This window comes from Biomphalaria glabrata, chromosome 3 (genome assembly GCF_947242115.1).
Source record: "Biomphalaria glabrata chromosome 3, xgBioGlab47.1, whole genome shotgun sequence".
Classification (NCBI taxonomy): domain Eukaryota; kingdom Metazoa; phylum Mollusca; class Gastropoda; family Planorbidae; genus Biomphalaria; species Biomphalaria glabrata.
The window spans coordinates 41,507,712-41,530,815 of NC_074713.1; the positions used below are offsets into that span (position 1 = coordinate 41,507,712).

The 23,104-nt window shown below is 37.1% G+C and overlaps 1 protein-coding gene across 6 annotated transcripts in view; it reads right to left on the reverse strand.

The window, feature by feature from the left end:
• Positions 1–23,104, reverse strand: part of LOC106073575 (neuroglobin-like) — a 254,252-nt gene that overhangs the window by 132,778 nt on the left and 98,370 nt on the right. Inside the window, exons 1-2 of one of the 6 annotated variants that reach the window (XM_056025120.1) lie at positions 1,742–1,865; positions 441–536 (exon numbers count right to left, since the gene is read on the reverse strand). The exons of 1 other annotated variant lie outside the window; for it this stretch is intronic. The gene's annotated coding sequence lies outside the window, so the exon portion shown is untranslated. Of the gene's footprint in view, positions 1–422; positions 537–1,741; positions 1,879–23,104 lie in introns of those variants that run through there. 4 more of the 6 variants (XM_056025117.1, XM_056025121.1, XM_056025118.1 and 1 more) reach the window with 4 other exon arrangements.

A 23,104-nucleotide genomic window follows, 5' to 3' on the forward strand; every position in this document is an offset into this window, starting at 1 on the left:
TCAGAATGTAATAGAGATTAATTATGTACACACACACACAGACATCCATACATACATATATATTTTTTTCCGCCGGGGGGGGGGGAGAAGAAATTTGAATTGAATGTATGAAGTTGAAGTCAAATAGTTGTATTGATGAAACAAGTTGATCTAATAATCTAATCTCTTCATGAAAGTTGGATGTTATGTCAAGTAAATAAACATATTTTCTCCCGTTCGCAAGTAGTTCCTTAGTTCCTGTAAGTATTTTTAGTCCAGTCTCAATACTGTACTGCTGCTAATGAATGACTACGAGTGATATGCCAACACGCATTCTACAAATTAATACCATGATGATTATCACTATATTAATGACATTTTTCTGTATTAATACGTAATTAATTTGTAGTAAATCCAGTCCATTTCATTTTTTCGTACCGTACCCTAGAATAGCTTCTTACTGGAGTCAGTGGAACACCATTAGACACCTCTCTCTCTGGCTAGATAGGATGTTTGAGACACAACTGTGAGCTCACCCGGCGTTGTCCTGGGCGGATCTCCAAAATTAAGCTGTTTTTGAAACGAGAAGAATACATATTCTGTGAAGTCTACAATGCAATACTCTTCTTAAAAAACTGCTATTCACCACACTTTATTAATGCAATTATTAATTACTAGTATAATTAAGTGAATTTAGCTTTGCTTATCTTTTTATTGGAAGGGGTGTTGAGGTCCCAAAAAGTCAAAGCCCTTGGCTTTTAAACTCAACCTTCTGTCCCCTTTGGCTACACTTATGGAATTTGTTGAATGCAGTATGCTTTAGTTTTTTATTGAGAGGGAAGAGGGGGGGTAAACTAAAACCACCCCTTGGCGCCCTGAGGCAAGTAATGACTAAACATTAAATCTCCCTTCCAAAAAAAAAATGAAAGAAAAAAAAAGTCACAAAATTCCAAATTATTTTGGGGAGGGAGGGGGGGGGGTTGAACCCCGAAAATCATCCCTGCCTCCGCCCATGAATCTAGTTATGAAACAATGGACTTTTACTTAATCTTGTAAAAATGGCATCGATTCCTAGCTAGTGTATCGATCTCTTCGTATCTTTGTTATGGAATGACTTCATAATGAATTTTTAAAAATTAACGAATTAGTTTAAGTATTTATGTAGTCACTGGCATAGAAGAAATTCACTGGCAGCAGATGTGGCTCTGAGAGAGACAGTTGGAGAGTTCTCATAAAGGCTGTGGGACAAATATTTGAAAAACATTATTGAAGACAAAAACGGAAAGGAAACTTAAATAGACCGCCAGCCGACAACGGCTTTGTCTGCATGAAATGCGGGAAAATATGCAGGTCGCAACTGGGTTGGGGGGGGGTGGGGAAGATAATCATGTGAAACACTGCACTCATCCTAAATCTTCTGGAATCGAAGACGTTGTCATTATTATGTAATTATTGTAGATATAAATATAGATAATAATTGATATTATATGATGTTACTATTTAGGTCGTGTAATGATACTCTGTTAATAGCATATCTGTACTATTTAGGTCATGTAATGATACTCTGTTAATAGTAATTTAGGTCATTGGTTAATATGCATGACTAAATGCATTACGCGTAGGACGTAATCATCTTTTTTGAAGTAACGTCTGTATTATATATGATAAGATAAGATAAGATGAGATATCGGTACTATTTTGATCACGTAATGAGAATCATAGCACATTTATAAACTTAATAATAAATTAAAACTCATAGTACCTGGTCCAGGAGTTAGTGAGTTCACTGCTACATCCTTTACGTTCTAAAGTTTAATCATAGACTTTTTAAAGTTAGATCTGTTAGAGGCAAAAATACTCGACTATGAGTCTCTGAACCACACGACAGCCATTGTTAGGACATATATATATAATAGATTTGAGCAAATAATTTGAGTAGCACTCTCGAAACCAAAAGAGTTGAGAGAATAACACAGGAACTACGACAAGTTGAGAGACACTTGAAAAGTAGTGACACTATGGACAAAACATTAAGGCTTATTAAAAGAAATTGTTATTATAGCTTTCACACAGCGCTACTTTCATGCTTATAGCATGCTCAGAGCGCTTTGGTCCAATCTCATTTGTGGACCAGTGGGGGGAGGGGGTATCTAGGAGTTGGTTTTCCGTGCTGCCTTTAGGCAGCTCAGTAAACGCAACTCTGCCCGAGTCGGGTGTCGAGCCTCGAGCCCCCTTCTAGGTAGCCAAGACAAGCCAAGTTCAAGCGCACTTAGCCACGCTTCCCACAAATCAAACAAAAACATAAAAATTAAAACGCTATTTAACTTTAGTTAGGCCAATGTTTATATATGCATCCTTTGTTTGGGATCCCTCAACTCAAGAAAACATAAAGAAACTAGAACAAATTAGAGCAGTGAGATTTATAACCAACAAAATATTCTAATTTGATTAGAGTAACACTATTAGTAAAATCACTTAACTTAAACACACTTCAGGAGAGAAGAATTAAAAGTAAAGCAGCTATAACACCTACTAAACCATAACGTACAAATAGAAAAACAAAACTTAATGAAATACTCAGAGAGACACAAAGTTAGAGGCACATTGCCTTTTCGTACAGGTGATCCTTCTTCCCAAGTGTTATTAGTGAATGGAATGGGTTGCCTAAATCAGCCAGGAAAACCAAGAGTTTAAGTCATTGATTAACATGAATGAATCGATTGACTCAAGAAATGCGTAGAACGTAATTATCTTTTTTTTTTTGAAGTAACGTCTGTATTATATAAGATAAAATATAAGATAAGATAGATGACTTAACGACACTATCTTTTTAAATAAAAGTTTTAAAGTTATTCATGGTCTTCTTAAGTATTTGGAGAGTGTTGAGTGATATTAATCGGAACATAACACCATTCAGGGACCCGGTTTTACAACTGTACAAGTTTGAACCTCTACCAGACAGAACGGTTTGTTCAAGCAGGCTTACATGCCTAGAGTTCAAAGAGACTTCGGCTCAACTCTTTTGACAATCAAACGGCATAGGGTCGCAACAATGGAGACCTCTACATTTCAAAAACATATAATTATAATTAATTAATTAAATAATAATAATAATTAATAATTATAATTATGATATAATAAATTATATATATTATATTCCTAAGGGCCCTGATTCATTCCTCTACTGACTGACATATCTCACTGTCCAGTCTAGATATAGTATATGTCTATGATTTAATGGATTTAAACTTTCTTCCATTTTTCAGCATTATTTAAACTTTTTTTTCTTGCGTACATTTCTCCTTGGCGCGAAACTTGCTTTTGAAGACACTGTATAAAATATTATTTGGCCATATGAATCCAAAATTGACTGAATAAGTGGTTTGTTGTTTTTTTTTGTTGTTGTTTTTTTGTAAAAAAAAATGGATAAAAACAACATAAAATGTAAGTATAACTTTATTATTTTGTGAGTTGGTAGTGATTACAAACAAATGGGGTGGGACCAAAAGCTAGAATCTAATAAAATATTGAATTACGAAGCCGAAGAAAAGTGAGCGTATGGAGAACTATCATAATGTGGGTGGTAACGTGGAAAGTGAGCGTATGGAGAACTATCATAATGTGGGTGGTAACGTGGAAAGTGAGCGTATGGAGAACTATCATAATGTGGGTGGTAACGTGGAAAGTGAGCGTATGGAGAACTATCATAATGTGGGTGGTAACGTGGAAAGTGAGCGTATGGAGAACTATCATAATGTGGGTGGTAACGTGGGAAGTGAGCGTATGGAGAACTATCATAATGTCTGTGGTAACGTGGGAAGTGAGCGTATGGAGAACTACCATAATGTCTGTGGTAACGTGGGAAGTGAGACAAGTGAACCTAGAACTCTCAGACCAGAAGCATGTGTTTGTGTGCGGGAGGTCGACAGAAGCGGGCCGTTGTAATTCAACTCAACAAACTCTAACTCATGGGCTAAGAATAGGTTACAGGAGAGTTAAAATGGGAAGGGGGGGGGGCTCTGGCCCCCCAAAAAATGTGAGCGTTAAACATAACAGAGAGACTTTGAAAGATTTTGAAAAAGTCGATAAATGCTCAGAGATTGTATGTAGGACTATTTCCTAAGGGATATCTGTCATCGAACTAATAGGTAAAAAGTAGGCCTTTATGCTTGGTTGCCCATTAGATGTAACAGATTGTCACAGTCTCGGTTGACATTGACTGTAAAATGTTCCCCTCTGGTCAGGAGGGTGGAAGACACGTGAAACCTCTGATATAGATAGAGGAAGTAAGGATGATTAAATTGACTTGTAGTCAGTAGTAGCTTGAAGTCAGTTGAGAGTAGTCTCTTGAAGTCAATAGAGACAGTACACGTATTTTAGTACTTGTTTTCTGTACTTAGAGCTGGATACATGTTATTGAAGTTATTCTGTTACCCGCTGTGATGCGGGCGTTATTTCGTTAGTTGTATTCTAGAGGATTTAGCATGCTTGATATATTTGATACCCGCTGTTATGCGGATGTAATTATGTTTCAAATTGGATTATCTTTATCCAGCTACCAAGAAGTTGCAGTATATTATATAATTGAATAGACCTCATATTGGTCTGCTACAGATGGAGTGAAGTCAATCTGTACTATTTATGTTTGTCACGTGTTAGGTGAACTCACGAACCCAACATTTGCGACACATTGATAGTAAAGCACGGTTCTACATCACAGTGACCAGCTAGACGCACACATAGACGTTACACAGAGCATACAATTAAAGTTTTTAAAGTGAAGACGGGGAGCGGAGCAGGATGTAAGAAGTAAAAAAGGACCAACCCCCCAAAAAAATATCTTAGAGTCTATCAACTATTTCAAAATAACTGAAAAGCAGAAGCATTATCAGATGGTGTAAAAAAAACAAAAAAATTTTAAGCGGATAAACAAATATGACATGCTTTTATATTTATTAATACTATTATTAGAGTATTAAATGCATTTACAGGGAAGCTTAAAGAGGGTAGGGACCTCTACAATAATCCTGCCTAGTGCCTCTACTAACTTAAGTCCGGATCTACAACCATCACTGACTCAGTGCCACTAACTTTGATTTTAAAACATTCAATGCAAATGCAACTCGTATGGGCAAAGGTTCAATCTATGAAATCTGGCGGCAGATTATCAATTGAAGCATTTACTCTAAGACCCGGCCGGAGCAGGCTGTACGCCCATGTCAGCTAGAGATCAGCTTTTCCTGAAACAGAGTGGCATAGTTGCATTACGCACATTACGCAGGGTTTAGAACTTTTGGAAGAGAGGATTTGAGCCTCTCAATTTTTCACTCACACGGAATAGTTCAAATCCAACGAGTTCGTACATACATTTGATAAAGAATCAAAGCAAGCTTAGAAATGAATTTGACTAAATCTGTTCAGGTAGCATTGAGGTAGAGATCACGTGGTCTAACTGAAAAGATCATCGGATGACGTCATGAAGGTAGAGATCACGTGGTCTAATTGAAAAGACCATCCGATGACGTCATGAAGGCAGAGATCTTACAGTCTTCATCTAACCAAGTCAAGGGAGGGAATGGATGAGAGATCCAATGGTGGCTTCAAAGAGTTAATTAGTGACCACTGATAGGAGAATGTCTGTGTGCTGCGCCAAACACAAAGTTGAACTGACACAAAATCAAAATATTCATCATTGAGCTACAGATGTATTAAAATGTGTAATTAATTTGTTAAACTAAAAACTTATCAATTTAATTGGAGTTGGACAGAGAGGTCAAGTTTTTGTATTGAACTGGAACATAGAGATGACCACGAGCTGAGATAGACTAAAACTGTGATGCATCTAGTTGTCAAGATATTAGAAAGACTTTGTATTGGACAAAGGTTTATGTAATGAGGGAGAAGGAGTTGACATAGGGGCACTATTTTCGGTTTAACATCTACGTTAAAGAATTGTGGGCACTATTTTCGGTTTAACAACTACGTTAAAGAATTGTGGGCACTATTTTCGGTTTAACATCTATGTTAAACAATAGTGAGATTAATTTTTTTGTCTTTCACGAAATATTCGAGTCGGAAGTTTTTGTTAGAAGCATTCATTAAACGATTTCTGCTCTGTCCTTGTCGACATGCGTCATTAGTAGAGCTCAAGGAGGAAAGCAGACAAAGGTCAAGGGTCAAACAAGAACATTTCTTGAGAGGTAGGACACATTTGAAAACGTTTTCAATGTCAGTATTTGATGCTTTGTCTAACTTCCTCTCTCTCTCTCTCTCTCTCTCTCTCTCTCTCTCTCACTCTCTCTCTCTCTCTCTCCTTTCATTTTTCAGTTTATTTCTCTTTCTCTTTAGTTCTCTGTCTCTTTAGTTCTCTGTCTCTTTAGTTCTCTTTCTCTTTAGTTCTCTGTCTCTTTAGTTCTCGGTCTCTTTAGTTCTCTTTTTCTTTAGGTCCTTGTCTCTTTAATTCTCTTTCTCTTTAGTTCTCTTTCTCTTTAGTTCTCTGTCTCTTTAGTTCTCGGTCTCTTTCGTTCTCGTTCTCTTTAGTTCTCGGTCTCTTTAATTTCTGTCTCTTTAGTTCTCGGTCTCTTTAGTTCTCGGTCTTTTTAGTTCTCTTTCTCTTTAGTTCTCTTTCTCTTTAGTTCTCTGTCTCTTTTGTTCTCGGTCTCTTTAGTTATCTGTCTCTTTAATTTCTGTCTCTTTAGTTCTCGGTCTTTTTAGTTCTCTGTCTCTCTTTCCGCCACCTTCTTTTTCTCTTTTCTGCATATTCCTCTCTATCACACATAGAGTAGAACATCCCTACCAAAATCCACACGTTTCTGTAAGACTAAAGCATATGGCTCACTGTTTTAAATTTTTAGCTTCAATGCTGCAATAATGCTCTTTAATTAGTCTGATGTCACAAACATTCCATTCTCTTTGCGAATTACAGAAACATTCTTACGACAATGACTGGAACAAACAGTATGTACACTCATGGACACTCATTCACTCAATAAAGTTATTAACACAATCAAAACAAAACTCTGGAAAATAATTGAAGCCGAACTTTGATGCTATTGCTGTCATTGGAGGAAGGAGACAGTACTAGTTGTACTGTACAAGGGGCTGCAACTCTGTGAGCTATGGGGAACGTAACTTGCACTAGACCTGTTTACGGCACCTTTGAGTCACTAGACCTATATGGTAGCTATGAGTCATTAGACCTGTATAAGGTACCTATGAGTCATTAGACCTGTTTACGGCACCTTTGAGTCACAAAACCTATATGGTAGCTATGAGTCATTAGACCTGTTTACGGCACCTTTGAGTCACTAGACCTATATGGTAGCTATGAATCATCAGACCTGTATAAGGTACCTATGAGTCATTAGACCTGTTTACGGCACCTTTGAGTCACTAGACCTATATGGTAGCTATGAATCATCAGACCTGTATAAGGTACCTATGAGTCATTAGACCTGTTTACGGCACCTTTGAGTCACTAGACCTATATGGTAGCTATGAATCATCAGACCTGTATAAGGTACCTATGAGTCATTAGACCTGTTTAAGGTACCTGTGAGGCACAAGACCTGTATGGTAGCTATGAGTCACTAGACCTGTGTGGGACCTATAAGGCACTAGACCTGTGTGGGACCTATAAGGCACTAGACCTGTGTGGGAGCTATAAGTGACTAGACCTGTATGGTAGCTATAAGTCACTAGACCTGTGTGGAACCTATAAGGCACTAGACCTGTGTGGGAGCTATAAGTGACTAGACCTGTATGGTAGCTTAAAGTCACTAGACCTGTGTGGGACCTATAAGGCACCAGACCTGTTTGGGAGCTATAAGTGACTAGACCTGTGTGGGAGCTATAAGTGACTAGACCTGTATGGTAGCTATAAGTGACTAGACCTGTATGGTAGCTATAAGTCACTAGACCTGTGTGGGACCTATAAGGCACTAGACCTGTGTGGGAGCTATAAGTGACTAGACCTGTGTGGGAGCTATAAGTGACTAGACCTGTATGGTAGCTATAAGTCACTAGACCTGTGTGGGACCTATAAGGCACTAGACCTGTTTGGGAGCTATAAGTCACTAGACCTGTATGGGAGTTTTCAGGCACTAGACCTGTATGGGAGCTATAAGGCACTAGACCGGTATGGGAGCTATAAGACACTAGACCGGTATGGGAGCTATAAGACACTAGACCGGTATGGGAGCTATAAGGCACTAGACGGGTTGGGAGCTATAAGGCACTAGACCGGTATGGGAGCTATAAGACACTAGACCGGTATGGGAGCTATAAGACACTAGACCTGTATGAGAGCTTTAAGGCACTAGACCGGTATGGGAGCTATAAGACACTAGACCGGTATGGGAGCTATAAGGCACTAGACGGGTTGGGAGCTATAAGGCACTAGACCTGTGTGGGAGCTATAAGTGACTAGACCTGTGTGGGAGCTATAAGTGACTAGACCTGTATGGTAGCTATAAGTCACTAGACCTGTGTGGGACCTATAAGGCACTAGACCTGTTTGGGAGCTATAAGTCACTAGACCTGTATGGGAGTTTTCAGGCACTAGACCTGTATGGGAGCTATAAGGCACTAGACCGGTATGGGAGCTATAAGACACTAGACCGGTATGGGAGCTATAAGACACTAGACCGGTATGGGAGCTATAAGGCACTAGACGGGTTGGGAGCTATAAGGCACTAGACCGGTATGGGAGCTATAAGACACTAGACCGGTATGGGAGCTATAAGACACTAGACCTGTATGAGAGCTTTAAGGCACTAGACCGGTATGGGAGCTATAAGACACTAGACCGGTATGGGAGCTATAAGGCACTAGACGGGTTGGGAGCTATAAGGCACTAGACCGGTATGGGAGCTATAAGACACTAGACCTGTATGAGAGCTTTAAGGCACTACGTTGAACAGTTTACTATGTACTACGTTACCAATCGAAGTTTATCTCAGATTAATAGTTTTAAAAGCTCTCAAACCAAAGACTATTAATTTGAAAAACCACTACAACTATAAGCTGGCGTTAAATAAATCCTTTTGTACCATCTGGTTCATAAATAATGTATTATAATGTAAGACGGTTCCACTTTTAACGAAGTGCGCGCGCCTCGAGTATGATGGGATGACACCATATAGTGGTTTTTTGTTTTTAAATAATTGGGATCTTTAGGGTGCCTTTGAGTCCACTCAGTTCTAATGAGTACCTGACATTAGTTGGGGAAAAAAAAGTAAATGCGGTATGACGTTGAACTGACCACATGACACCCTTGTTAACCATGGGCAGATTACCTTTACATCATCTGTCCTATAGATAGCAAGGTCTAAAAAGAGTACTTAACATTTTAGTAAACTGATATGAAAAACCATTAAATGAGGCATCCATTGGCACAGAGATTAAACATTTCAATTTGTCTACGATTGAAAATGATTTAAACATGTTAAGTAATTAAAGAAGTAACAATGAACTGAGCGTGCTTCTAAATATAGTAACCAAAAATCGTTATAAAAACTGGATACAGTACAAAGCTTTCCCTTTGGACATGCGCCCAGAGATGGTGAGAGGGCGCCCAGAGATGGGGAGAGGGCGCCCAACGATCGTTCTTGTGCGTTCCTTGGAATATTCTAAGCCAATTCCATCAAGTGATTGAAAAAAAAATTAAGCCAATATTTAAATAAGATCTGACCACAAGACTATCAAAACATTCAAATCGATTGTTCAAACCAGAACATAAAAGAGAGAGGTTTTTAAAATGTGCTCAAATATTATTATTTCTATAAAAACAAATGGACTTTAGAGACTTTATTGTACAAGATCAATAAACAGTTTTAATTTTTTTAAAATCTACTATTGACATATAATAAATAGCTCATAATCATATCGGCCTACATTAGACTGCAGACATCTACATTAGGATTGTATTGACCCGAAATAGACCTACATTGACTTCTAAAGACCTACATGAATTTACAAAATACCTATATAGACCTAAGCGTGACCTTCATCCCCTCATAATATGTGAATATTTTTACACACTAAATCTAAATTAATAGACGCTATGTCTACAACTTAGCTAATGACTGGTACGCGTTCGTCAGTTCCTTTTCATCAGCTAGTCCAACATAACATTGATGGCATTTGTATCTATCATAACACTCTCTCTTTCTCTGCCCTTCTGTCTCTGTCTCTCTCTCTACTCTCTCTCTCCCTCTCTACTCTCTCTCTCTGTACCTCTGACTCTGTCTACTCGCTCTTTCTGTACCTCTGTCTTTGTCTCTCTCTCTACTCTCTCTCTTTCTGTACCTCTGTCTTTGTCTACTCGCTCTCTCTGTACCCCTGTCTCTGTCTCTCTCTCTACTCTCTCTCTCTTTGTACCTATCTCTACTCGCTCTCTCTGTACCTCTGTATCTGTCTCTCTCTACTCTCTCTATATATCTCTCTTTCCCCCTCTCTTTCTTCTGCCATTCTTTAATATGCACCGAGGGCCTGAAAAGACTCTGACCCTATGCAGAAACGTGTATTATAATCTTTAAAGTAATGTGTATTTCTCTACATAATATACTTTAATCCTTTAGAGTTGTGCTCCTAGCAATGTTAGCAAAAGTCATAACATCATCATTAGATGAGACTCTCAGTCCACCAGCATTTAGTAAAGAACAGACTTTAAATAGACTCCTGTCTGTAGAGGGGGGTGCACCACTGCCAGAAGTGCAAAGATCATAATTAATATTGATTTGAAGACCAAAAATTACACTTTTCATTGTAAAGTCTAGCATTGTAAGACGATGTATGATTGGTAAATGACGTAGGCCTAGTGTCCAACAAATTAGATCTAGTGTAAGACACTGTAGACCTAGTGTAGGGCGCCCGTAGACTTAGTGCATGTCTGCATGATGCTGTAGGCTTATCATAAGACGCTGTACGCTTTGCATCTAGTTGTAGATTGATATATTCCAAATTTAGAGCTCACCTGTGCTTTTGTAGGTCAATGTTATATATTGTAGGACAACCTGTCGGTCAATGTTGATATTTTGTTGGTCAATGTTGATATTTTAATAATAATAATAATAATAATCTTTATTGTCCGTATGGAAATTTGTCTTACAATTTGTGCATTACACCAAACGTTGCCAGTCAACGTTGAGATTTGTAGGTCAATGTTGATATTTTGTAGGATAATGTTGATAAAGTAAATGTATGCTCACATTAGGTCGACCTTAAGACAATATAGACATGTGTGTAGGTGAGACCACCGTCAGACTCAGAATGAACTTGTGTTTTAGTGTCAAAGGACACTCAATGTCTTTTGAATCTCTGCCAGATTTTCTGTTTTAATTTTGTTTATTTTCCACACCAATTTGAAACTAATTTCTCTATTTTCTTCAATCTATTTTACTTCCAATACAGCGCCAGGTCGCCAAAGTAAAAGCTATCAATTTTCTTTGATTGGAAAGTTCCAACAGTCTCTATTCTTCCATCTACTCTTCCATCTCCTCAAGAATGACTTGAGAGAGTCAAAAACTTTCCGTAATGTTAAAAGTCCAATGTGTGTTGGTTTAAGTAACTAGGAACTAACTAAAATTCTTGGAATAGAAGCGTTAAAGAGATTGGAAAAAATATATAGGTCAGGTTCAATAGGAAGAACAATTTATAGGGCAAGCTGAAGAGAGTAATAGATAAATGGATTCTGGGTTGTTAGAGTTAACTATCCATTTTATATTCTCTCGCTCTCTCTCTCTCAAATTCATTTCAAAATTCTCCCATTCTCTATTCTAATCGCTTTCTCATGTCTCTCATCTATTTAATATCCCTCTCCCTTTATCTTTCTCTCCCTCTCTTCCTCTCTCTTCTCTCAGCCTTTATCTTTCTCTCCCTCTCTCTACTCTTTCTCTTTATCTTTCTCTCCCTCTCTCTACTCTTTCTCGTTCTCTTTCTCTCCCTCTCTCTACTCTCTGCCTTTATCTTTCTCTCCATCTCTCTACTCTTTCTCTTTATCTTTCTCTCCCTCTCTCTACTCTTTCTCTTTATCTTTCTCTCCCTCTCTCTACTCTCTGCCTTTATCTTTTTCTCTCTCTCTCTCTACTCTCTGCCTTTATCTTTTTCTCTCCCTCTATTCTCTGCCTTTATCTTTTTCTCTCTCTCTATTCTCTGCCTTTATCTTTTTCTCTCTCTCTACTCTCTGCCTTTATCTTCCTCTCCCTCTCTCTACTCTCTGCCTTTATCTTTTTCTCTCTCTCTCTACTCTCTGCCTTTAGATTTTTCTCTCTCTCTCTCTCTACTCTCTGCCTTTATCTTTTTCTCTCTCTCTCTACTCTCTGCCTTTATCTTTCTCTCCCTCTCTCTTTTCTCTGCCTTTATCTTTTTCTCTCTCTCTCTACTCTCTGCCTTTATCTTTTTCTCTCTCTCTACTCTCTGCCTTTATCTTTTTCTCTCTCTCTCTCTCTACTCTCTGCCTTTATCTTTCTCCCTCTCTCTACTCTCTGCCTTTATCTTTTTCTTTCTCTCTCTCTCTACTCTCTGCCTTTATCTTTCTCCCTCTCTCTACTCTCTGCCTTTTTCTTTTTCTCCATTTATCTATTCTCTGCCTTTATCTTTTTCTCTCTCTCTACTCTCTGCCTTTATCTTTTTCTCTCTCTCTCTATTCTATGCCTTTATCTTTTTCTCTCTCTCTACTCTCTGCCTTTATCTTTTTCTCTCTCTACTCTCTGCCTTTATCTTTTTCTCTCTCTCTCTATTCTATGCCTTTATCTTTTTCTCTCTCTATACTCTCTGCCTTTATCTTTTTCTCTCTCACTACTCTCTGCCTTTATCTTTCTCTCCCTCTCTCTACTCTCTTCCTTAATCTTTTTCTCTCTCTCTATTCTCTGCCTTTATCTTTTTCTCTCTCTCTTCTCTGCCTTTATCTTTGTCTCCCTCTCTCTACTCTCTGCCTTTATCTTTTTCTCTCTCTCTATTCTCTGCCTTTATCTTTTTCTCTCTCTCTACTCTCTGCCTTTATCTTTTTCTCTCTCTCTACTCTCTGCCTTTATCTTTTTCTCTCTATATACTCTCTGCCTTTATCTTTTTCTCTCTCTACTCTCTGCCTATATCTTTTTCTCTCTCTCTCTACTCTCTGCCTTTATCTTTTTGTCTCTCTCTGCTCTCTGCCTTTATCTTTTTCTCTCTCACTACTCTCTGCCTTTATCTTTTTCTCTCTCTCTACTCTCTGCCTTTATCTTTTTCTCTCTCTCTACTCTCTGCCTTTATCTTTTTCTTTCTCTCTCTACTCTCTTGCTTTATCTCTTTTTCTCTCTCTCTCTACTCTCTGCCTTTATCTCTCTCTCTCTCTTTCTACTCTCTCCCTTTATCCCTTTCTCACTCTCTCTATTCTCTGCCTTTATCTTTTTCTTTCTCTCTCTATTCTCTGCCTTTATCTTTCTCCCTCTCTCTATTCTCTGCTTTTATCTTTTTCTCCCTCTCTCTATTCTCTGCCTTTATCTTTTTCTCCCACTATCTATTCTCTGCCTTTATCTTTCCCCCTCTCTCTACTCTCTGCCTTTTTCTTTTTCTCCCTTTATCTTATCTCTGCCTTTATCTTTCTCCCTCTCTCTACTCTCTGCCTTTATCTTTTTCTCTCTCTCTACTCTCTGCCTTTATCTTTTCCTCAGTCTCTCGCTCTCTTTCTGCTATATATTTAACTCTTTACTTTCTTTTATCTCACTACCTTTAATCTTTCGAATCTTGTCATAATTTTGTCAATGCTCTCTCACTTCTCTTTTTCTCTCACTTCTCTTTCTCTCTCACTTCTCTTTCTCTCTCACTTCTCTTTCTCTCTCACTTCTCTTTCTCTCTCACGTCTCTTTCTCTCTCCCTTCTCTTTCTCTCTCACTTCTCTTTCTCTCTCACTTCTCTTTCTCTCTCACTTCTCTTTCTCTCTCACTTCTCTTTCAATCTCACGTCTCTTTCTCTCTCACTTCTCTTTCTCTCTCACTTCTCTTTCTCTCTCACGTCTCTTTCTCTCTCACTTCTCGTTCTCTCTCACTTCTCTTTCTCTCTCACTTCTCTTTCTCTCTCACTTCACCTCTCCCTCGCTCTTTCTCTTATTTCTCTACATCATCTGCCCTATTAGACCGTAAGCTCTGAAAGGTAAATTTTTTTTTTTGACAAAATTATCTAGAAGCCGTTCTAAGAATTTTGATTCACTAAAATCGCCTGTATATTTCAAAAATTGCCTCTATATTTCAAAAAGTCGCCTGCATATTTCAAAAGTCACCTGTATATTTCAAACGTTACCTGTATATTTCAAAAGTCACCTGTATATTTCAAAAGGCACATGCCTATTTCAAAAGTCGACTGTATAATTCAAAAGTCGACTGTATATTTCAAAAGTCACCAGCCTATTTCAAAAGTCGCCTGTATATTTCAAAAGTCACCTGTATATTTCAAAAGTCGCCTGTATATTTCAAAAGTCACCTGCCTATTTCAAAAGTCGCCTGTATATTTCAAAAGTCACCTGTATATTTCAAAAGTCGACTGTATATTTCAAAAGTGACATGTATATTTCAAAAATCGCCTGTATATTTCAAAAGTGACTGTATATTTCAGAAGTCGCCTGCATATTTCAAAAGTCACCTGTATATTTCAAAAGTCACCTGTATATTTCAAAAGTCACCTGTATATTTCAAAAATTGCTATATATATATTAAAAGTGACTTTATATTTCAGAAGTCACCTGTATATTTCAGAAGTCGCCTGTATATTTAAAAAGTCTCCTGTATATTTCAAAAGTCAACGTATATTTCAAAAGTCACCTGTATATTTCACGGTTTTCATCGACTACAAGTATAAAGACGAATATGTGAGGTGTATAAAGACGAATATGTGAGGTGTATAAAGACGAATGTGTGAGGTGTATAAAGACGAATATGTGAGGTGTATAAAGACGAATATGTGAGGTGTATAAAGACGAATATGTGAGGTGTAACGATACGCCGTGGTCGTAACACAAAATGTCCATACAGCGCACTGAAACAGCCGTGTCTTACTCCAGGTCTCGTCAGTGACTGCACGGCGCATTGGACATGGTGGCTAAATGACAGGGCCGTCTATTCATTTATATTGTCTTCTCATCGCTTTCTCTGTCGGCCTCTCCTTCTCTTTCCTGGTACTGTTCCCTGAAAGAAGGTCTTTGCGAGCCATGGGGACTTTTTGAGTAGAATTTTAGTTTGCGTTTTTGTGTGTGTGTGTTTTTTTTTTTATAGTAGTTAGCCGGTCATCGTGGGCTCCAATTGCTGTATTAATCCTGTCTCTGATTGAATAATAACAACGTCATCTCACCCAAATGTATTTTCCACGTCTGTATTATATTATTAATAATGAAGCAAGGAAACAGTTCTGTTTGTTAGATATCTGAACTCATTTATCTTATCCAGGTAGTCTAGTTTATTTGAATTCATAGCGAAGCTTAATACAAATATGGGAAGTAATTATTCCATTACCCATGGGTTTTAAGTGGCTTTTTGTTTAAAAATGGCTAAAATAATAAATACAAGTTTATAATGTTAATTATATAGTTATTATTTTTTTCTTATCATAAATTATTTTTCTAAAAAAACAGCTAGATTTTAATTTTGATTACAGATAAAATATTTCTTATGTACCTAAGCTATATTAGCATTAGTGTTATTTATACAACAACTTTTAAAATTTGTTTGATGGGACTTAGACACTCTGTAATACTCCAAAATGTATTACATTTACAGCACATGGTTATTACACTACTTGTGTTTTAACACTGTAATCTTTTGGAAAGCGAAAATAAAAATTGAATACAATTAACCTTAACTGCTAAAATTTTTTTTACATACAATTCAACTTAAAAGGAAAAAAAAAACTGCTAAAACAACGAAAATGTAATTATTTCTATTTCCATGTTTGATCCCACTGTAATTTATTAATTCTAAATTGTAATAATTCAAGTTGTACCTTTTTTACTACTAAAAATATATATATATATATATATGTATTTTTAGTATATATATATAGTGTATATTAATTCAATAAAGAGGCCAAAAAAAGATGCTAAGAAAAGAGACGAAGGATTTCTAGGATGTAAATAGCTCGACAACTGACGTCAAAAGCTAAAAAAAAAAAAAATAAACTGAGGTATCCTGAAGAAAAAAAAATTACAAACAAATTTTTTTTTAATTTAAAAAGTAAATTATACAATAGTATAACCCAAGGTTCTAATACTGCGTAATTAAGCTACTGTGAATTTTAACTTCATTATTTAGGCAGAGTGTAGGAAATATTTATTGGAACACTAGACTAAAAATTGTTATAGATAACAAACAACAAACTTTCTCATCGATTTATATAATGGACAAATTGTAGATTTTAACAACGTGCTAAGAAAATATAATATACCAATAAGAGGTGGACAAATAAGATCGGACCAAAGCGCTCTGAGCATGCTATAAGCATGAAAGTAGCGCTATATAAAAGCTATAATATATAAAAGTTATAATATATAAGAGAAGAGAATGGATGTAAATTAATGAACAAAATGTAGATAAAACAGATTTAGAGAGAAACGAAAGAGATAACCAAAGTTAGGTGTGTGTGTGTGTGTGAAAAGAATGTGCTAGAAAAGAATGCTTAAAAAGTTGACATTATTGAAAACCCAGTGGCATAGCCATGGGGGGGGGGATAGGGGGATTTCAAAATTCCCCTGGGCCCCAGCATGTAGGGGGCCTCCAAATGAGTGTTCGAAATTTTTTTTTAAATTAAATATTACCCCATCATCTCATGTCAAATGTCAAATGGAGGGGCCCCTCACGAGGTCAAGCCCCTACCGGGCCCCCAAATGATGGCGAATTCCTAGCTACGCCACAGTGAAAACCTGCACACTGATGGCATTCGATAGACCCACGCAACAAGTCGATAACATCTCCTAAGGACGAAATGCCCTTCACACACATCACTGGCTTACACGCACTCACGAACACTTGAAACACACACACACACACACACAAACGCCGTTTAAGGAGCCTTCCTATTAATAAAGCTGGCTACACAGCTCATACCCCCCCCCCAATACAACACGTTGCCAATGCAATATTGAGAGCCTTGTTCAACACTTGATTTAACAGGCGATTAATTTCTCTTCCCATGAGCGGTAGAAAAGGGAGATAATTTACCGGGGGGGGGGGGGAAATAATGCTAAATTATATCCCTTTTAAATACCATGTGCATACCTTAAAACTTCCTTTATACGTGAACAAGATGTGAACGAGATAATAGAAATACGTGGGAGTGGGGAGGGACGAGAGAACAGCCTAAATAAAGAAGAAAGAGTTTTAGAGAAAAAAAAAATGATTGGGGAGATAACTGCGTTTTGAATTTAACAAAAAAAAAAAAAGGTTCTTTACGTCCAAAGGTTTCAATGTAGAAGCCGAACTGAGAGCACAATACTAGACGTTGGGTGAATCAATAGCTAACTGGGCCACTCACTGGGCTCACACGTTCTGACCGAACGCTTTGGACCCCTGTCTTTTTTTTTTCGTTTCTATGTTTTTTTCCTTCCGTCTGTCTTTTCTGTCCTCTAGTTCTGGATAAGGAGGGAGAGGGAAGGGGGAGGGAAGCGGAAGGAGTATTGACGAGACAAGAAGATATGTAAGTATGGCCTGATGCTGTCATATTCTTATCTTTTTTTTTTGTTTGTCCCCGTGATATAGGTGAGGCAATGCGCGAGGAGGCGAGGAGAGATTTTTTTTTGTTTTGTATATGGGTAAGTTCAGAACACGAATTTACGAGTTTAACTAGTCGGGCCTTGGGGCGTCTTTTTGAAAGCTTAGTGCGTAGATGTTTAAGTCTTTATTAGGTGCTTAAATCTTTATTAGATATTTAGGTCTTTATTGGGAGTTTAAATCTTTGTAGATGTTTAAGTCTTTATTAGTTGAAAAAGTCTTAATTAGATTTTAAGTCTTTATTAGGTGTTAAGTCATTTATTAGCTGTTTAAGTCTTTATGTTTGTGTTTAACTCTTTATGTTTGTGCTTAAGTCTTTATTTGGTGTTTAAGTTAAGCCCGATATCCTAAAATAAAAGAGAAAAGAGACACTTCAAATAGTTCGAAACACATGTGTCTGTGTTCAGCAAGACTTGGTGCTTCTATCCTATGCTAGCTCTTCAATTTGAATGTCAGTACATGGACTATCTCATCAATAATACAGTGAGACTATTTTAATCGCATCATGAAATACTGCTCCAAGCCACAATGTACGCTCCCATAACAACTGAATATTTATCGAATTCTTGGTGAACTCAATAAGACCGATAACAAACATTAGGTTTAGACTGTTACTTTTAAAAAATAGGGTTAAACATCTAGGTTAAAACAACAGTTAAGACAAGGGACATTACTCAAACAAAGAAGCATAATTTATGGAATACATTTATCAACAGATTAATTCCACCGCCAATGTTATTATTTAGCTAATGTTATCTTTATTTTATGTATAGCAATAGTTTTTTTTTAAATACCCTCTTCTAGAAGTGTCGGACCTAGAAAACACACACACATCAGTATATTTCAGTGACAACACTCACGCTGGGGTTTGAGTATGGTTTCCAGTGTTTTCTTAGTACAATAGCTTAACTTTAGCTAAAATCTAGTAGATCTGCCTCTGACTCAATGGCGGAGCAATGTACCAGTGGCCCAAGTTCAAGAATATGTTTGGGCCCTCCAGGGCCGGTCCTACAGATTGCAGGGCCCTATGCGAAACGGATTTCGCGTCGCCTATTCGAGGTTAAGGATAATAAGTGAAAATTCAGATTTTGTATTAGAAAATAAATTCGTCTTAGCATTTTATTCATACTTTGCTAAGTACAAAATCACTGTCAAATTATCTGTACGAGCCATCTACAGTAGATAGTAGTTTACCAACAAAAAGCCTATAAACATTCAGATCTGATTTTAGATTTCTATCAACTAGCAAAATATCGCTTCAGTTTTTTTTAAGAGGTTGAGATAGATTTAGATCTATATTCGCGCGGGGCCTATGAAAGTGCGGGGCTCACTGCGGCCGCATAGGTTGCAGTGGCCTAAGACCGGCCCTGGGGCCCTCCTCCTCTAATGAACTAGAAGATGAAATGTAATAAAACAAGCAAAATACAACAAAAAATACTTTAAAAAAAAAACAAAGCTTATATTAATGTGTATCAATTAGTTTGGATCAATCATGTAATTAAATTTGTAATAGACCAAGACTAATAATAATAAAACTGTGCGATTAGAAATATTTTTACCAATTGTTTTTGTTTAGCGCAATTTCATGCTTTTAACATTCTCAATACGCTATGATTCAAATACTTGTCTTCATCAGTTGGAAAGGGGTGGGTAGAGAAATAACGGGGTATCTGGGTGATCGGTTTAAAATGTATTTACAAAATTAAAAAAGGTGAACGACCTGAATTCGAACTTGTGGGCTAAAGCCTTCTCAGGCTTCTCAAGCCAACACGGTAACCACTCTGCTAGCGAAGAGTTTATTAACATGGAAGATTGTATAGTTATCTGTTTTTACTTCATGTTTACATTCACTAAGCCTCAAACGACGACCCATAAAGGGGACTAATTCAACTTATACCACCACTTCAGTCAAGTTAAATTCCTTTCCCTTATTCGAGATACCAAACAAAATAATTAATTACCAATATTAGTAAACTAATTGGTTATTTGTTTCTATCGATTCTAGTGTTGTCACGTAAAAGAAATAATTGTGCAAAATTTCAGCTTGATCCGAGATCCGGGTGTGGGAGAAATAACGTGTACAAACTTTTTACCAGACAGAGTGAGTTGATATAAACTTTGTAAAAATATGTATGTATAAGTACATTTATAGAGAGACAAACCAATGTCCCACTTTTTATAATTATGGTGTCTTTACACTCAGTTCAACAAAACGTCATCTGATAAATAATATTATCTGTCAACGCTTGGACGTTTTCTCAAAAGTAATACACGACGATCTCTCAATAGCACATGTCGACCAATAACAGTCATCCTTAGCACCATGGTGGCTACGCCACTGCCTTGACTGAAAGACAAAGCTGAAGACCAACCCTATAAACGTGAGCTCTCAATGTTAGATTTAGTTCAGCAATGAGATTGTACAGTTGTCATCGTTAGATGTTCATGGGTCTCAAACTAAGGAACAATTTACACCAGGTCGTTGAATTAAAGTAATAAAAGTAATTCTAGTCATTGGTTAACGGTAAGTGTTTTCTACAAATAGTGATATTCTTGCGAATGTTTGATATATGGACAGTGTAGAGGAACTGGTTATTGATATCTATATGTTTATTTTATTTCATTGCTTTTATAAAGAGCATCTTTCATGCTTCTATTTGCCTTCTAACATGCTCAGTGCGCTATGGTCCAATCTCTTTTGTGAGTCACTGATGGGGAGGGGTAATCTTGACTCTTCTTAAGTCGAGATTCGAACTTGTTAGGTGACCTAGCCGTAGTCAATCGGTTTTGGCCTCTCAGCCACGCATTCATTTTGATTGGGGGCTGAAAGTTGCTCGCCGTAACAGAAGTGCCCCCCCCACCCCTCGCACTAAAGACCTCCAGTAGCTCAGCTCAGGGCGCCAGCTTACTTTAGCTAACAAAGAAAGAAGCATCTGGCAGAAAGAGATTTCTTACTAAGTCCTCGGGATATACATTTGAGACCAAAAAGAAATCTACTGCCGAGGACAGACGTAGACGGCAAAGAGAGAACCTTCACCGAACACCTGCAGACAGCGGCCATGTCTGTACCGGATGTGGCGAAATATATAGATCTTTAGTTGTATGGCTTTTCTCTAAGAGAATATTGATGACACTTAGCAATGGAAGAGAGAATAGACCTAGAACAAGGATAAGCAAACCACGACCCGTTGGACATATACGGCCCCTGGAAACCTCCGCCCGAGGTGCACAATGTATCCGCCTTGGCTCACTTCCATTTCTCTCGGCTATGTGACATTTGATGTGACCTTTGACACGGAAATGTAAATGGCCCCACGGACTCCATAAAAGTTGCGCATCTTAAAATCATATCAGTTACAAGCGTCCCTTTGAAAAAGATAGGATAATTACGTCCTGCGTATAGTCTTGTATTCATCTTGTCGTGAATGTTAATTAGAGATTAAGTTATTTGTTGACCAGGCTGATTGGAGAAAACCCGTTCAATGCACTAATAACACACGGCCAGAAAGAGCACTTGTACACATTAGTTTTAGCATATGGATTAAGAAATGTGGGTTTGTCTTTGACTGACTTGGAAGATCTAGAATTGTGAACGACTGGGGCGTGACCCCTATCAATGTTTACAAAGCACTTCTAAAGAAGGTCTTTCTTATAGTTGAACTGTTTAACATCATTGTTAAACCTTTTACTAAGTTCAAACTCACAGCAGTAGAAGCTTAAGCATAAGAATGTTAACGCAGTACAATTCAAAAGTTTTTAAGTAATGTTATAGTTATTTCTTAATGAGATGAATCATGGGCGGACTGAGTGTCAAAATCAACATTTCTATACCATCGGTCCATATCTTTTATATCATATGATGGACATCCAATTCTAGGTTTACCTGTCCTCAAAATCATAATGTTAAGTTTGATAACGTATCGAATACAGTGAACTCTATATATTTATAATAAATGTAGGCCTTATGCTGATTTTTAATCGCTAAGTGTATAGGCCCTTTTAGGGTGAAGCCTGCTAGTAGCACTGTCTACGGCTGTTAGCTATTACATTATTTCGGAAAATGTGTTAGATTAAATTAGCATTACACTTTAGAGTCTGTAAAAGATTTTTTAAACACGACGAGGGTCCATTTTACAACAGAATACTTTAATACCTTAAACAATTTAATGTTCTATAGTGGCATTCATAAGGTCCTTTAGGTGGCTCTACCTGCCCATTGGGTACCGGCCCACCGGACATTTGCCCGAATGCCCAATATAGCCAGTCTGCCCCTGAGATGAATTATGTTTTACTTTGAAGTCAACTTCATAATTCCAGCATAAAAAGATATATTCAGTTGTTGTTGTTATTTTCCACAAATGGAATTGTTGAGACTATTGGCCAATTTCATACATAGTTTCCAACTCAGAAGTTCAATTTAGCGTCCTTGAGATTGTTTCGTTTATCGAGAAAATCTCCAATAGATCCACGAAACAGTGCTCCCTGCTTCCCTGGGGGGATTAAATGCATATAAACATCCAAATCTTTCATTAAGTAGCATTTAATCCCCTTATTTCAATATCAAACAAAATCATTAATCACTAACTAATTGGTTAATTTTTTCTATTGATTCATGTCTTGTCAGATTCAATGAATAATTGTGCAAAGTTTTAACTTGATCCGAGAATGGGACATGGTAGAAAATATGTTTCAATATTTTACCAGACAGACAGACAGACAGATAGATAGACAAAGAGACAGACAGACAGAGAGACAGGGTGAGTTGATATAAGCTTTGTAAAGATAAGATTTACACTAAATAATTCCAAAGAAATAGATTCCGCAGCCTCAGTAGCATATCATTAGAACACACGGTGATGATAAATTTAACTCTTTCCGTAATTATTTACCACATTCTGTTGGAATCAACGCTGGTATCGTCAGTTAGGAGAGAAAGAGTTAATATATGCATTATAAACAAAAAAACGATTAAAACTAATTAACGAGCCCATGACGTGAAACACGAATATACTATTTGCTTCTTCAGTTTAGAAAATGTTATCATGTAAACATCTTTACTACTGATGTTATCAACATAAATGTATCTAATATATAAAATCATCAATGTGCCTTCTCATGGCCGCGAGACCAAGTAAAAAAGTCCAATCACACTACTCAATTAAATCATTAACAAGCAAAATATTAATAAAATCCTTTTAACAAAAAATACAAAGCTGCTCTTCAAACTATATCTGTCAATAATATACACGTTTTTATTCCCTTATTCGATATCAAACAAAATAATTAATTACCAATAATTAATTGACATATTGAGTATTTTTGTTTATTAAATCAAGTTTTGTTAGGTACAATAAATAATTATTTGAAGTATCAACTTCATCGGAGAATACGTG